Source organism: Cupressus sempervirens, chromosome 2 (assembly GCF_028749045.1).
Source record: "Cupressus sempervirens isolate cs-2001-9-10 chromosome 2, ASM2874904v1, whole genome shotgun sequence".
NCBI classification, from domain to species: Eukaryota; Viridiplantae; Streptophyta; class Pinopsida; order Cupressales; family Cupressaceae; genus Cupressus; species Cupressus sempervirens.
In genome coordinates this window covers 176,531,870-176,548,863 of record NC_143119.1, presented here as the reverse complement: position 1 = coordinate 176,548,863, position 16,994 = coordinate 176,531,870, and positions in this window count along the sequence as shown.

Below are 16,994 nucleotides of genomic sequence, written 5' to 3'. Positions count from 1 at the left end.
GAATAAGATGAATGAAAAATTTGAGATTATGAGAAATAAACTAGGACTAGTATGTAAAGGATATTCATAGCAAGAAGGCATTGAATAGGAGAAAAAAATTTCACCTATTATTATAATAGAGTCAATTAGAATTTTTTGGCATATGTGGCTAACAAGAAATTCAAATCATATCAGATGGATGCGAAGTCAACATTTATGAATATAGAACTTGAAGAAGAAGTTTATATTGAGTAGCATGAAGGTTATCCCTTGAAAAAAGAAGGATATATGCCCTACAACCTAAAGCAAACATTGTATTGATTAAAAGAAGAATTGAGAACTTAGTATGCAAGGTTGAATAAGTATTTGAAAATTTAGGATTTTCTAAAGGTACCACATATAGTAACCTCTATTTGAAGGAAATTCAAAATGGTTTACTAATTATTGAAGTATTTGTGGATGACATAAACTTTAGAGGTGATGATAAAGAAAGTGAGAAATTTTTTGGTAAAATGAAGAAGGAATTTGTGATGAGCATGATTGGTGAGATGAAATGTTTCTTGGGTTTCTATATTGTGTAGAACAGTGAAGGTATATTCTTGTCACGAACTAAGTATACGAAAGACTTGTTGGAAATATTTGGTTTGGAAAGTTGTAAATTTTTTAGTACACCTATTGTAATTGGTCATAAGTTCTCTAGCAAAGATGATACACCTAGTATTGAGAAAAAGAAGTACATATCTATGATTGAATGTTTTCAATATTTGTCCCATACAAGATTGGTTATAGCTAATGTTGTTGGAATTGTTGCAATGTTTCAAGCTAATCCTAAAGAATCACATTATGGAATAGTAAATAGATTTTCAATATATTTGAAGGGAACACCTAATTTTGGATTATGGTATGAAAATTCAAATAACTTTACCTTATGTGCATATATTGATTGTTGGAATATTCAAATATGGAAAGAATACTGATGAGAGGGGGGGCGGGGGGGTGTGGGGGGTGAATTAGAAGTATTATAATTTATACAATAAAATTTTTATTTGAAAGTAAATTGCATGCATGTAAATACATCATGAAAATATGAAACTAAAACATGCATCAACAACACATAACACTGGAATTTGGTAACCCAGAAACCCTCCAGAAATAAGAAGGTAAAATTGGGGTGGGGATGATACTGACAAAAATTCACTGCAGTAATATGGTTCAACCACTTCTGATGGTCTGTCCTATTAAAGGCCTGCCCTGTTAAAGGCTTTACACTGTGTCAATAGTGACCTGGTTAAAGGATTTACAAACACTTAACATGCAGTGTCACCCTATTAAAGGATTTAATCACCTTTTGATAAGGATCTACAAATAGCTGTTAAGCCAACCTATCTACATAAGATTTCCTTTCTAATATAATGGTAAGAGAGTATTAGGTATTATAAACCTGATAGTTTGCAATCCTTGATTGCTGAATGCAAGCACTTTTTTTGCTTTCTCTGATCTTGATCCTTTGTGATCTAATAACCCTTGTTCTGAAAATAGATTTCCTTATACACCCTTGTATATCCGCTCGCATCTCTTTACAATGAAAATTTGTCTTCCTTATAAAGACATTTGAGGATTTAGGGTTAGATATGGATCTATGATCCACATTGAATCTCAATTTCCTACTCAATACTTCCCTTTTTGCTGATTGGTTGCATGCCTTTCCAATTTTCCAATTGGCTGCATGCAGATTGCATAGAAAATGTAAAAGATTCCTTCTTATCTCTGGATCATTCGAGATTTACCTTATGTCAGCTACAAAAATGGTTTACATCATAGTTTGTGCAATTACAAACTCTTATGTTGATATCCTGAGTTACTCGGCTCCTGAAGCATTACTGATGCTCGGCACATGTTGTTTCATGGATAGCTCAGCACCTAAACAAAACTGTATCACTCGGCACCTTATGTTACTCTGCACTTGAATAACTCGGCACTTGATATCACTTGGCACTTGAATAACTTAGCACTATATAGTGAAAAATGGTTAAGTGTATTGACACTCAATTGTCAAAATTATTCTTTAGACCAATAATTGATGTGGATTGGGTAGGTAGTATGGATGAAAGAAAGAGTACAAGTGGTGGAGCATTTTTCCTAGGAGGAAAATTGGTTTCTTGGCTAAGCAAACAACAAGATCATGTCTCATAAAGAATTATAGAAGAAGAGTAAGTAGCAGCAACAAATAACTACAATCAAGACATGTGGATGAAGTGGATGTTAAAGGAAATTAAAGTTGAGTTTACAAAGCTTGTTGTCATACATTATGATAACACAAGTAAAGTAACTATTTAAAATATTCAAGACTATGCTAGGTTACTGAGAGGGGAGGGCCTTAAAAACTTTGCCAAATTTAGATGTTAATTGCAATAATCCAATTACCATTTCATTCATTAAATTAGATCTAATTGCATGCATGAGAAACTAAAAGCATAAAACACTCATAACACGTGAACACAATAATTTGGTTACCCAGAAACCTTCCAAATAGAAAATAAAATTGTGGTGGGGATGACACCCACAAAACTTCAATACTATAGCATAAAGTTGGCCTATTAAGGCTTACAATGATCACTTCTAATGATCTTCCTTGTTAGGAGCAATTAGGACTGCTAGGTCCACCTTGTTAGAGGTTTTGTAAACACACAATGAAGTATGCACTCGGTAAAGAGATTTGACAAAAGATTGTTAAGTCTACCTTGTTAATTTAAGATTTGGAATAGTTCACCTATTAGGATGAAATAGTATATCTCTAACTTACAACTAGATTGGTGATTGAGATTCTTTTAAGCATTAATCACCTTTATGTGATAGATATGGCTGTGCTACTCCTTTGCTAATATGGCCTTACAATACACTTTTTCTACTAATGATTCACATTTTCATGCTTTTCTTTCACATTTTTCACACATTCATGCTTTCTTGTACATACTTGGATATGATACAATACATTTCATATATATCAATCCAACTTACATAATTACAAAGACAACCAATATACAAGTTAACACCAGTATTACAAATTTGACCCATATGTAGATACTTGGGTTCTAAAGACTGACTTGGTGAAGTTTTGATACTCGGTATCCACTTTCACTACTTGACATCATCATGCATTCAATAGAAGTATAAGCTCGGTCCATACTAATCATATTAGAGTAGTCTTGAACTTAGTTTGCACTAGTGACTTGGTAGATACTATGTAACTTGGTAGAAACTGAATTACCCATTTACCATGATTGCACTCAGTAAACATTAATCACCACATAGCTTAGTTAACACTAACTTCACTTCACATGAACTACTAGCTTAGTAGAAACTAAAAATCTTGGTAACCATTGAAATGCTCGAGGTGAACTGCTAGACTTCACATTGCCTAATTTTGCTTAGCTTGAACTTTTGCACATCACACTAACTGAATTCCCTTGCTAACCACTAAAATGCTCAATAGAAACTGTAGTTCTCGATGGCTACTGAATTACATGGCAAACACTGTAGACTATTCAATAAGCTCAGTAGCCATACAAAATAAGTGTTGTCACTAATAACAAACTTGACTAAATGTCAACAATCTCCCCCTTTGGTATTAGTGACAAAAACACTTATCAGCTAAAACTTATATACATTACAGTGTGGTACTGGCTTGGTATGGTATACTATTTTTTTTAGATTGTTCAAAATTTGTCTTTGTAAGTATATATAGTATACTATATCTGCAAATTTTTAGCTATATACACTCTTTCCCTTTGCATGATTCTCCCCCATATAATATACATAGTATAACTAGTGTCTCTCCCCATATATACATACTAAGTTTCTCTCCCCCTTTTTGACAACAATGTAAAATATTTATTCAAGACTTAATTTACATGGAGACACCAATATAGGAAAGAAAATCAAAATTTACCTTAAGTATGAGTGCTAGAGTCTTAACCAAGCTCTCTTGCAAAACTTTGCATGTATGTAGAGAAACTTGCACTTCTATAGAGAGTTCTATCATGTGATCTACTATGGAGAATTTTTTGTCATGGATCATTGAATAATTAATATGCTTCTACATTGTATCCATGATGGGAATGATCATATTCTAAATATCTATCAGTGAAGAGTAGATCCTTGCTTCTTCTTTCAACAACTCTACCTACATATCTGACAAGAATCTAATTTTCATATGATGTGCAAAGCTTGAACTAGGTTCAAGTTGCAACTTCTATGCACTAGCCTTCAAATCTTCTTCAATCTTTGTTATTTTGTTCTTTATTTCCTCTGTGAACTTGGTAATATTACACAACTTTCCAAAAAGTGATGTTACATTTGTGCAAGAGGTTGCAAGATTGTTCAAAATTGATGAGAGCTCCACTTGCTGAATGACAATTTGTTGAGCAATGTGCTCAAGTACTTTATTATCAAATTTCTTTTTTGCTTTCTCAATCAATTTGTCTTGACCACTGGAGTCCTCATTAAAATTCTAGACTCTCTTCTAATTGAAATAGAATTTGTTGAGAAGTATCAACTTCAACACTTATAGCCTCAGTCAAAATATTCTTGGCATCTTTTATGATTTTATGTTCTCTATCTCTCTCCTCTCTCAATTTCTTTTGTATTGCCTTCTTTTGAAGGAGTTGACCAGCTATATGCATTTGATCTGAAGTGATATTATCAAAATCCCATTTGGAAATCTCAATCTCCTCCTCTATCTCCTTTCCTCTACTTGAAAATCTTATACTTGGTTGAGCCTTAGGTTCAACTATCCTTGTACTTAATGCCTTTGAATCCAAAATGGAAACAATTGTAGAGATAGCAAGACTAGCAGTGAAAACTAATATAGTGCCAATAGATGGAATACTAACTGGAATTCTTACTAAATCCAAAATTGAAGTACTTACAGAAGTATCCAAAACTATAGTAGACAAAACTATAGAATCCAAAAATTTTGTGCTTAAAATTGTACTTATTGCTGAAGAACACAGAATTGTAGAACATATTGTAGTCATTGCTAATGATGCTAACTCGGTAGCTAAAAAAGAGGGAGGTTGCAACTTGGTACATGAAGTGGTAGACACTTCTATCAATAAAGTGTTGAGCTATGTGGGAGCAAAGAGTGATTGGAAATTTGATGTATCTACTATGGACACAATCAAACTTGCTAAAGTTGTCTCTGAGCTTGATGATGCTGCAAGTTTATCTAGAGAGTGAGGAAGTGAGGCAATGACTACAACTACTATCTTCATAGGATCAGTCTCCGCATCATCTTCTTTTCCTTCCTCAATAGCTTCTTTCTCTTTATCTTCCTGAGCTTCTTCATTGTCAGAATCTATTGGCTCAGTGTATGTTTCTTCTTCCTCATCATCATTGTCATCATCCTTGACTTCTACTAGGAAGTCACTTTGTTTATGCAAGTGATAAACATTCTTCCACATACTTGTGGAATTCTTAAAAACATTCTCTATATCCTTTATCAAAATTTAAAAAGTATTGAATCTAAGATTCATCTTATCTTCATTTTTCTTTAAGGATTCTTTTACCTAATTATCTATGATGCTTAGTAGAAATTGCCTTAGGGTTTGTGCATAGATGTCTTTAGCTATTTGCATACAAAAGTCCCATCTTGGCTTTATTTTCTCTAATAATTCATTAGAGACCTAGGATGCTATCTGATCAAGGGAATACTTTCATTTTCCCATCTTGGTTAGCATCAATTCTTCAACCTGTTTCTTCTTACCCTCTGTCCTAGTTTCATACTTCAATGATTTGAAGTTGGTTATGCTAGTACCTTATTCCAATTATTTTAGTTTTTCTTGGAAGGTGGGAGGAGGTTTGCTAAACACAACTTCACTACCCTCCTTCATGGATCTCTTAGTAAAAACTATAGTGGATGGCTTGGTGATGATCACCTTGGCTTTCTTCTTCATTGGATCTTCTTCCTTTTATAACTCCTCTTCATCCTCTACTTCTTTTGCATCTTCTCCTTTACCCTAGGTTAACATAAGAGGTGTACTTGTTTTTAGTTTTTCTATCCTCCTCTTGCCTTTGTTAACCACCTGTGGAAGCTTGATTTTAAGCTCTATTCTTGCCATGGCCTCATCATATGTTCCAAAGTGTGGTGCCTTTTGATCAACAGATTCATTTATCAAGACTTCAATTATGTCCTTTGCTTCATCTATGTTCACCTCATAGGGAAGAGGTTTTACCTATACAACTCTGGGTTTCATTGCCTAAATGTAGACTTTGTCATAGTCTACCATGAAACAAATATCATCTTTGTAATCATGAACCAATTTTTGGGGTATCCTGAATTTGTTACTCATTTTCTCCTTGAAGACATCAAAATAAATATCCATTATACTAACAAAATTTTCTACCATTTCTATAATATACTCATTAATCTAATATAGCACTGGCACATCCTTTCTCCATACTACCGTGCCTTTTGAAGGGGAGAACTTTTGAACGTAGAAAAATAAACATATCGATAAAGAATCAAATTTGCAAGGGTTATTCTTGGAAGTTCTTATACTTTCCATGTTTTTTTTTTAACTACTTCAATAACAAATCTGCAAGATCATATGACAAATTGTTCTTCATAACTTTGTAAGCCAAGTCTACTACTTCACATGACACATTGTTTAGATAGATAGAACTATAGATCTTGTGAGATATCACATGTATGCCAAATTTAAGTTTTGCATCTATTACACTACTTATCTTCATACCTCTTCTATCACACTCAGCTAGGGTTTTCTTTTCTAGCTCCACCCCACCTAGGGTTTTAGTGGTTTTAGCTTTGGAGAGCATGGGAAGGACAATGATATGGTGAATCATTTTCTTAGTGATCAAAATTGGTTGCTCAAGCCATAACTGACCATTGTAAACTTGGGTTAGGATGTATCTGATCCATTTGATTTGGAAACTTTGGTGCAAGTGGGGAATGTGGGTTAAACCCTTGTCTTCCAAATGTTTATGTTCAGGGTTAAGAACACCATTCACACACAATTCTCCTAGGACATCTTCCATCTCTAGGGTTTTGATTTCTTGAATTGCACACTTCAAATGAGTTTGGATATCATTAATGAGTAGTACCTTAGGAGGGATATGTAATTGTGCTTTTTTTGGGTCGAGAGTTTCAACAACCACTGAAACAAGTTTGAAATTAGGTGCTTTCCATTCAACTCCTCAGACCAACATTTCTAACCCTTTCCTTGCTTTTCTAATACTCCTTGATGCTATTATGGCTACTCGATAAGCTAGGCAAAATTGTACTACAATTTTTTCTTGAAGTCACTTGATCACAATAACACTTAGAATTCTTAGTGAAAATGAATTAAATTTCTTTCTTTTCATTAAAATTTTCCATTAATTCTCAATATGAAGGTAGTTGTGATGACATCATTATGCATGATAGGATGTCATCTACTATCTATTCAAATTTCTTGGTAAAGGATTCATAACTCGGTAAGCATGCATGTTCTTGTTACTCCCAACTTTGCTCGGTAGAGTTTATGACCCAACCTTGGTTGATAGAGAAGGTAACTTGGTGATAAATAATACCAATATCACTTGACGATCCTTTTGTATCTCAAATACTGATTTGGATCTTTGCTTTCTTTCAATTTTGGAATTGTTTGGATGTGATCTTGATAACACAGTTCTAGTTCTTCCTTAAGAATTTAGTTGGAAATAGTGGAGTCACCCACTTCTTGAGTGACATGACCATCATTGCTTAGACTAGCTTCTTTGGTAGATTTAGGAATCAATTTCTACCTCATCTACTTTCTAATTTTATTTTCTTTTGCTTTCTTTTCATCTTCAATTCTACCTGTATTCATGCAATTCTTGGCTAGATGACCAAGTTCTATACAAGTGAAACATCTTATGGTGGTATCTCTCTTCCTTGTGTGATATTTAACACACTTCATCCCAATGTGGCCATATTATCCATAGTAATGACATATACACCAAGTTTTATAGTCCCAACCAAATATTTCTTTCACAATTTTCTTTGTTGGATTGAATGATTTGGTTATGTAGTCTAATGCCTTGTGACCTTGTTTCTTGCATTTGTGACACTGGCCTTCAAATTTTTGTTTCTCTTGACATTCATTAGCCTTGTGACCATGTTGATTGCAATTGTAGCATTTACCAATGAATTTTTCTTTGCAATTACTCTAAAATCTTTTTGATGTATGACTTATCTTACCATAGTGATTACAAGTAGGTCTTTGATTCCTTTGAGCACCTTGTTTGGAGGATTCACCTTCTTCTTTGTATCTTATTGGTGTTTGAAAATGTTACTGGGTTTCCAATTATCCCCATGAGAACATAACATATCTAAGGGTAGCTTACTCCCATTCTCAACATATCATTTTAGACATAGGGCCAACTATAAGGCTTGACCCTTTTTCTACTTTAGGCTCTGCTAAACCTAGGTGGGTGGACCTCAGATTCAATTGATATTGTACCAGTGAAAAACATATCCCTAAATCTATTTTTTGTAGATAAAAACCCTTATATCTCCTAATGTCATATGAAAAGACACAGATCTACAATAGCTAAATGCAAATCTATGAATCTCAGAAGCTAAGTGAGGGCATTACATTTAAGTCCTTCAACATGAAAGATGAAAACACTTTTGATTAATAATGTTGATTTCAACAAACCCTCAGATATGCAGCAGTAAGACTTAATGATCTTGTAATTGATCAGTGCCTTAACCATTGGGCAAATCCATCAATAAAAAACATACATATGAATATCTGAGACATATTTGTATCTTCAGATACCTGATCTATCTATTCAACTTCTAAAAAGACATCTATGTTCAGTTTAAATCTCATTCTTACCTGATATCCTCCTCAATAAATCTATAACCCTATTGATTTCTATGAAGCATTTACACAATTCCTTGAATCATCAACAACAATGAAACAACATATAGCCTTAAGGGACTACAACTATGACCTAGGCTCTTTGTTCAAAGGTCATAAAATATTACAACTCACTGAGAATGGAGACAAGATTCAATTAAAACTCAATCATCTGCTACTCTTTGTATTAATTTCCTTGAAACTTATATAGTCATATGCATGAAATGAAAAACATGATGTAACCTAATAGATCTAAACTATCTATATTTATCATCCTACTCCTATTCATACGATAGAGAATATGCTAAAAAATATGGTGTCTTAGTATTGGGAATGCATCAAGACTAGAATCAAAACCCTGGTATCACAATAGTGTGCAACTTTTCTTCAAAGAACTGGAACCCTTCAAATGAGAGAGAATGAGATAAATATAGAGGAAAAAATTCCCAGATTGAATTTTCAATTGACAAGTGTCCCTTCAGAATTCATTCTCTAGAAACTAAATCACCTCTCTCTAATCTCTCTCTTCCATCTAATCTGATTTGATTTCATCATTATTTTGTAACAAACTTCTAAATATGTTAGCTAAATGATGAAACCCTTATGCAACCAAAAATTTGAACTGCATCATGAAATGCTGAAGGAATTAAAATTCAACTAATTTGAATGTAACCCAATTTGACCCCAATTACATTTTTACCCTGTTTTATCAACATTTAGCTCATTACTATGCCAAAAAATAGTTTTGAACTTTTTCATCTGAATGTGGTTGCACAATAGGAACCTAGAAAAAAACCTCTTATAGCATGAACCAACTACTTCCTGTGCAAAAATTGACTCAAAAATTAGAAAGTTTAGATTTTCTCAATTTTAGCGATATATAATATTACATATCTAGCGTCTCGAAAACCCCCAGAATATTAGTTTGAAAAATGCTCCCCTATTATAAGTGTCTAGGTCTGCACCTTTAGATTTTAATTTTTCTAAAAATTTAAAATATCTCTAAAGTTTGACTTTAGAAAAATACCTCCTTTGAATTTAACAACTCACGTATACCTATTTGAAATGAATTTAAAATCACAATTTTAAAATCATTTTACTTTTTTTGCAAATGCCTCCATTCAGGTCAACTTAGATTTGATCGAGTTGCCACATGGTAGCACCTAATTGGTCGACCTCTATTTAGTCATTGCCATGAATAGAGTGCCATGTCATCACACCTAAGCCTAGCTGCCACATGGCACAATCCTACATGCCCGCATTAGTTAACCCGTGAGCACTTTCCTTTTGCAGGCATGCGCCCACTGTTAGATCGTGGCACATGTCATGATCTAGTTGATTGTTGTTTGGACTTGCTCTAATTTCCATTTCCATGTCAACACATGCGAGAGCCATTGCCACATGGTGGCATCCCGCATTCTCGCATTACATATCTGGTGCACATCTTCATTTTGCAAAAATGTGCCATTCATCGGATCTGCCCCATGGCAACATCTTGTGCCTCTTTTTGCAACTATTCATTATTGCCACCTCATCATCGAATGGGTCCCACACTACCACATGGCACAATCTTGCTTTTCCACAATATTTATCCTCCTTGCAACTTTATAATACAAGCTTATGTCCACCGTATATTTTGGCCACATGTCTGCATCTGAAGCATTCTGATTCTTGGTGCCATGTCATTGTAAGTGCATTTTAATTTAAAATTTCTTTTTGATTGACCCGACTGACATCATCAGTGGGACCCCTGCACTACACACAGCTTCCAAAAGCCTTTTCTTATTGATACAATGCATCATGTTTGGGATTGTATTTAAACTTTTAAAATTTCTCTCCCATGACCCATGTGGGATATATTATTTTCAGTAGTTTTTACCTCTGCATCACATTTTACACCTCACATTCTATGGATATTTAATAGAAAAAATATATAAAACTTCAATTCATCATCCCTTCCAAAGGGGTACCTTACTGATTTCGTCCCCTTTAAAATTCAAAGAAAATCTGAGGAGCTTCAAATTACTGACACAATCAGGCAATGATGAGATCTGAGTGAAACTCAAGTCAAGAATACTCAGTATTCTTGTACTACTAAGAAACATTGCCAAAGTGTTTTGAATGCCTTCCTTTCTATGAGAGAGAGGGAGGGTGCGAAGACGTGATGCAGAATATGCCTTGTTGCTTATCAACACATTGACATCACCATCGACTATGCTATTCTTGGATATTATAATCCTATGGTACCTACTACTCGCTTGCATGGGTCTATCTTGATGTCTCCCAAGTTGTGAGTTTCTTGCCTCCAAATGGCTCCCTTCTTTGTCACATGAGCTACTTGTTCTTCTTTCCTAGTCATGGAGTACTCTGATATGCGTGGGTTCTTTTTCTTATGATCTTTGCTGAGTGCCTTCCTCTGCAATTCCCTCATGGAGTATGATCTCTATTTAAGCTAGAGAGGCTATGACTCTGTTCTATGGCTTTTATTTGTGGCCTCTGTTGTTCCTTTGCATGGGTTTGTTCCTTCAAATTGCCACGACTTTTTTATCAATGTGAGCTCCCCTGACAATGTGTGCGGATGGTTTGAAGTTTTTTGCTACTTGTGCTCTATTTAACAATGAGTTACCCTCAATGCTGTGAGGCTCTACCTTTTCCATGGGTGCCATCATTGAGCACATGGACATTTTCCTTGTTTGAAAATCTTGTGCCCTGCATGTTCCCCCTGCGGCTTGCTTCATTCACATGGGCTTCTTCACACATGGCAACCATTCCTACCTTTTGAAGTCAATCCCCCTATTTCAATGTGTTGACTATTATAAAACACACCCCTATTCCTATCATGGTGTCTTCCTATTTTTGGATTGCCCCTATGGCTACCAAGAAGTCACGCAACAGTAAAGGCTCTAATTTCATTCAAAAAAGTTTTCTCACCAAATGCATTCAACAATTCATATTTGAAAATTGAAAAATAAACATCGGACTTAATGATTTGAGTTTCTTTGTGAATTCATGTTCATCCCAAATACGAAAGGAAAGAGTGGCTCATAATGCTCATCTCCAAAATTCATAAGCAGCTGATCCACATTCTTAAACTAGGTCCTTGATAGTCTTCCATAAAAATCACAGTCCTCAAATATGACATCTGTTAGACCTTGCCCTTCACTTCTAGGATAGTGGTTCAATAAAATGTGGCCTGATCGGATACATGACATTTTCCTTCACATTAACTCCCTAATCAACTGCACTTATAGCAGGCACATTCATATCAAACAACACTTAATATATGGCTTCTCTTAATTAATACCTAGGTTGTGATGCACATGAATGGATCACACTACCTAAATGAGGGCTTCTAGCATCAATATTATCAAGCTCTTATAGTAGATGATCCTAGCTTGTGCAATTCCCCCTTTTAAAATATTTTCACTTCTCAGGAGTTCTGTCAATTTGATAAAATTACTCGGACCCCAAAGAGGGTCCGGCTAAAAAAAATTTTTGTTTCTGAACAACTAAATCCTCAAACTAGCCTATTAACCCTTTTAATATCCACTGAAATTGATTTAAAACATTAATTGATCGTTAAAATCTCATTTTATCATTTTCTGCAAAGTGTCACTTTTGTGCCAGGAGGTCTGTTGACTGCCCTTAAAAACTGACCCAAACCTCTGACTAGGCTCTAAAAACTGGCATGCTAATTCTTTGCTGCACACTCTTGCACCATGTCAAATATTATCTCATGATGAATTCTTAGTTAAAAGATATTCACTATCAAAGTTGACGTCTTAGAACTAGCTGCAAGAGAACAAGTTAGAAAACACTAAAATACATTTAGATTTGGCCTTAAAAATTGGGCAAACTGACATTTGGGTGAATGAAAATTGGAGCATAGTTTCTTTGTCATGAGGACATTATGGATCTATGATTTGGGTTCATGAAAAATAACAAGGTGCATTTGGTGAGTGATCAAAGTGGGCTACTCAGAATTTGAGGATTGGAAACACTGATAGGAAAGCCTTTTTTTTCAAACAAAATTGACCTGGAAAAGTGTGCAAATGGATTTGTCAAGATGTGAAAACTGGCACACTTAAAGTATTTTCAGAGGAAAACACAAGGGTATAATCCATTTTTTCTAGGCAATCATCGATCTCAAGTTATAACTTCATGAACAACAGTTCTAACAAATCTGCAAACACTAACACCAGTGAAAAGATAGAAATTGCACTTGGAATCACGTTTGAAAACTGATCAAATAGATTCATCATAGGTTGAAACTTGAATGATAACAATTCTTTGACATCTACAATACAATGTAAAAGGAAATTTAGCATTTCAGTAAACTGGATCATTATTACAACTCGTCAAACAAGGCTTCCCAAAATTAAGTGCAATATGCATCAGCATGAAAACATTAAATGACCAACTTTGAGGGATTCAAAATCTTGTCAAACGAACTCGAAACGGCTTGAAATATGAAACATAAGTTTTTAGTATGGACACTAGACATTCCCAAAGTGGCAAGTCATGAAACATTTTTGGGTGCAAGATATTCATATGCAAACAAGGCCTCTTGTCATTGTTTGACACTGGTGAAAAATGCAGATTTGACATTTGCTCAAAACAGGACTTCACCAAATGACTTGGAACAATAGTTTATCATCATGGAACATGTGGATGGGTTGAATGGAAGGTGTTAGAAACATTAAACACCTTAGGGGCCTCCAAGGTATAGTCGAGTACATAGGCATCAAAAAGCGTTTATAGGCCTGATTTTCTCAACGGTGCTCAAAATTTGGGCTATACTTTTGAGCACCAACATATCCAATTCCTACTTTTCCTTTTTTTCTATAGAAATTCTACTCATTCAATTGATTCAATTGATTCATGTCTACTTAGGATTTCATCATTCATTCATTGATTTAATTTTTAGTGCTTAGGTCATTTTTCAAATTTTTAGTGATTTTATTTTGAGATCTTAACTCACTTCTTATTCTTTCATTGATTTGTCTTTCCAAATTTAGATCATTTCTTAATCTTTCATTGATCTGTCTTTGGCTCATGATTTCCTTATTTGCATTGGAGATTTGATCCATAAGATCTGCATGTTGAAGGGATTGGTTTTGAATCTCATTGTTCCTTCCATCCATTTCTTCTTTGATTTGTTCCTTTGACTTTTGGTGGTTATGTAGGATAGGGGATATTCTAATCATTTTTGCATCTATAAAAAAGAACAAAAAAAGTTGATTTTTTTGCCGATAGTTAAGCTTCCCATTTGGAAATTTTTGGGTTACTAATCAAATTGATTTTTTTGCAGCATTGCAGATTGGAGCATCTTGAAAACCTAACCATGTTTTTTGTAGGTTTTTCTTATAATGAACTTGCATGTTTAAACAAATCTTTAATTGAATGCATGTTGCTCAGCTCAATCTTGCATGCCATGAACTAAAATCAAGCTTTTCATTGGAATGCGTGATTAAAACAACAAACCGAATCTTGAATGCCAAGGATCAAATAATCATTTATATACCTCACAATTCAAATTTGGAGCTTAAAAAGAAATCACTAAATCTTGAATGCATAAATGAATTGACCCATGAACTCATTCCTTATCAAATTTATGATGTTGACGATGCTCAAGTTTCTTATCTTGACAAACTCTTGGTTTTCATTATGCTGACAATGCTGTCAAGTTGGAATGACCATTGTATGCCATACTCACAGGTGTCTTCAATCATAGATTAAAAAATCCAAATCATCCATTGGGAATGAATAAGTGTCTTTTAAACCCAAGATCACTTTTGTGGTCTTGTTTTACACTTTTTAGGAGGCTTGCTTGGGTATTTCATCACCCCTTGGGATGACCTCAACTCTAGCATTCTGGTAGAGTATAAATATTGGGAGGTGAATCAAAAAATACCTCTCTTGAAAGAATAATCTTGTCACTCTTGGCTAAGCCCCAAATAACTTTATACCTTTGGGAAGTGAAGCTAGAGATTTAGGTTACTATCTCCTCTAGGCCGAGTGGCATTATTTTCTTTCATCTACAGATTTGGGCCTCATGTACCTTTTGTATATTGAGGACACCCCTAGCTAAGATTATATATCATAGCAAAAATTTTGTAGGGATATTGGTGTGTTTGATGTGCTTGAGTGTTCAAAATCCTCCCCATGTTTCAAAAAAAATCAAATCATTTTGCTAAAGAGATTACTTGTCTATCCTTTTAAATGGTTGTTAGCAAGTCCATTTGCAACAACTCAACCATTGGTCAATCATTCAACCCCAATGAAAGGCATACTTAGCATAGTCACTATCTCATCTAAGATTCATCCAAGCTTCCAAGCTTTCCTCTAGTATCATCATTCCTAAGGTCTTCCATAAAATCTTCCTTTTCCTCCCCATGTCTTAACTAGTAACATTCCATCCCTACCCAACTCATCATCAAAACATGTTGTCATTATCTTACTAAATGAGTTTCGTCATGCCACCTTTTCTCCCACTCCATCCTATGCCAATGATGATGAAGATCTAATTGACTATGATGGGTATATTGAAAGCCTTAGAAATATTTCTCCCAACATCCTCCAAAATCCAATCATTCCTCCAAACTGCTCCATCATTCCTCCATGCATACCCACTAGTACTTCTTATCATACCTTTGACAAGGGAAATCCATTATTGTCATCATCCTTACCTCCTTCCTATATTGTTCCCACATATTCCTCTTATACATTAGTCATACCTCCAAATTCCTCTACCTTCCTTTCTCAGTTTCCACCATTCTAGAACAATGCTAGGAGCTACATCCCTAGCCCAAGTCCACCATCTCAATATCCCCCAAACCCATTTCCAAATTCTCCAACTGATCCTATTTATACAATGCATCACCCTAATCCCCTTACTCTTCCCAGTCCCACACACACATCTCTAAGGAATTTTACAAGGAAACCTAAAGAAAATCCATCTCCTACACCCATAATTCCTCTTACATCATCCTATCACTATCATCCCTATTTCATCGACCCCGCTTATTAGACCCCTTCCATCTCCTACGTCCCATCCATAAAATTCCTCCAAATCCCATCCATACCCCCTCCTCCTAGCATTATCCAAATCCTATGTAATAAACCTAATAAATCCATCCCCCATCAACCCATCTCCATTGTAGAACCTCCCACTCATCCATCTACCTCACTTAAAGAAACCATCCATACTTCTCCTATCATACCATCCGCTCCCATCCATTCCTATCAAGATCTTGTCTAAAAGCATGTTGAAATATCCCATGACACAAAAGAAGAACCCACCATCTCCCTTCTTCCCCTACATGATCCACTTTTACCATTCACTCAATCCAAAGAGTTGTCACCATATCCTCCATTTATGAATCTTACTATTATATCTACTCCATCTCCAAATCCATTTCCATCAACCCATCCAAATCAAGACCCTATCCTTCCATCCCTTCTTCTTCATGATCATACATGCCATATAATTCATGATGATAGATCCATAGAAGAAGAACTAACTATCATATCCAAAGTTTCACCTCCTTTAGCTAGTAATGGACTCACATCTAGTGTTCCAAATAATAAACATCTTATTGAAGAAAGAAATTAAAATGTATCTCTAGATGTTTGTATCCCTTATTCCCTAAATGGTCCCAAATCCTTCCATCTTTACACAAAAGTTCCCATCCCTCTTTTTCTACATCTATTTTGGGCCCTTATCCTCCTACTTATTTCCAACCCTCCATTTTGGGTCTGTATATCCCTTATCTAAATCCCCCATCCTTTCCATCCATTTTGGGTCCTTATATACCTTATCTGAATCCTTTATCTCCTCCATCTATTTTAGGCCCATATCCTTCATTCCCTAAATCCATTTTGGGAAATTATATGCATCCATATCATGTATTCCAATCCATCATTCCATCCCCTCAAATCCACAAGCTAGATCATCAAAGGTACTCATCCTCAAATTCCTTACAACCTTCAAACTATATCACTCCATCCATAATCCCTCCACATCCCCCATGCTCTTGCTCCCATACCATGGCTAATGAAAGCATATTGGATGCCAAAATCAAAAATCAAAAATCCACAAATCCACAA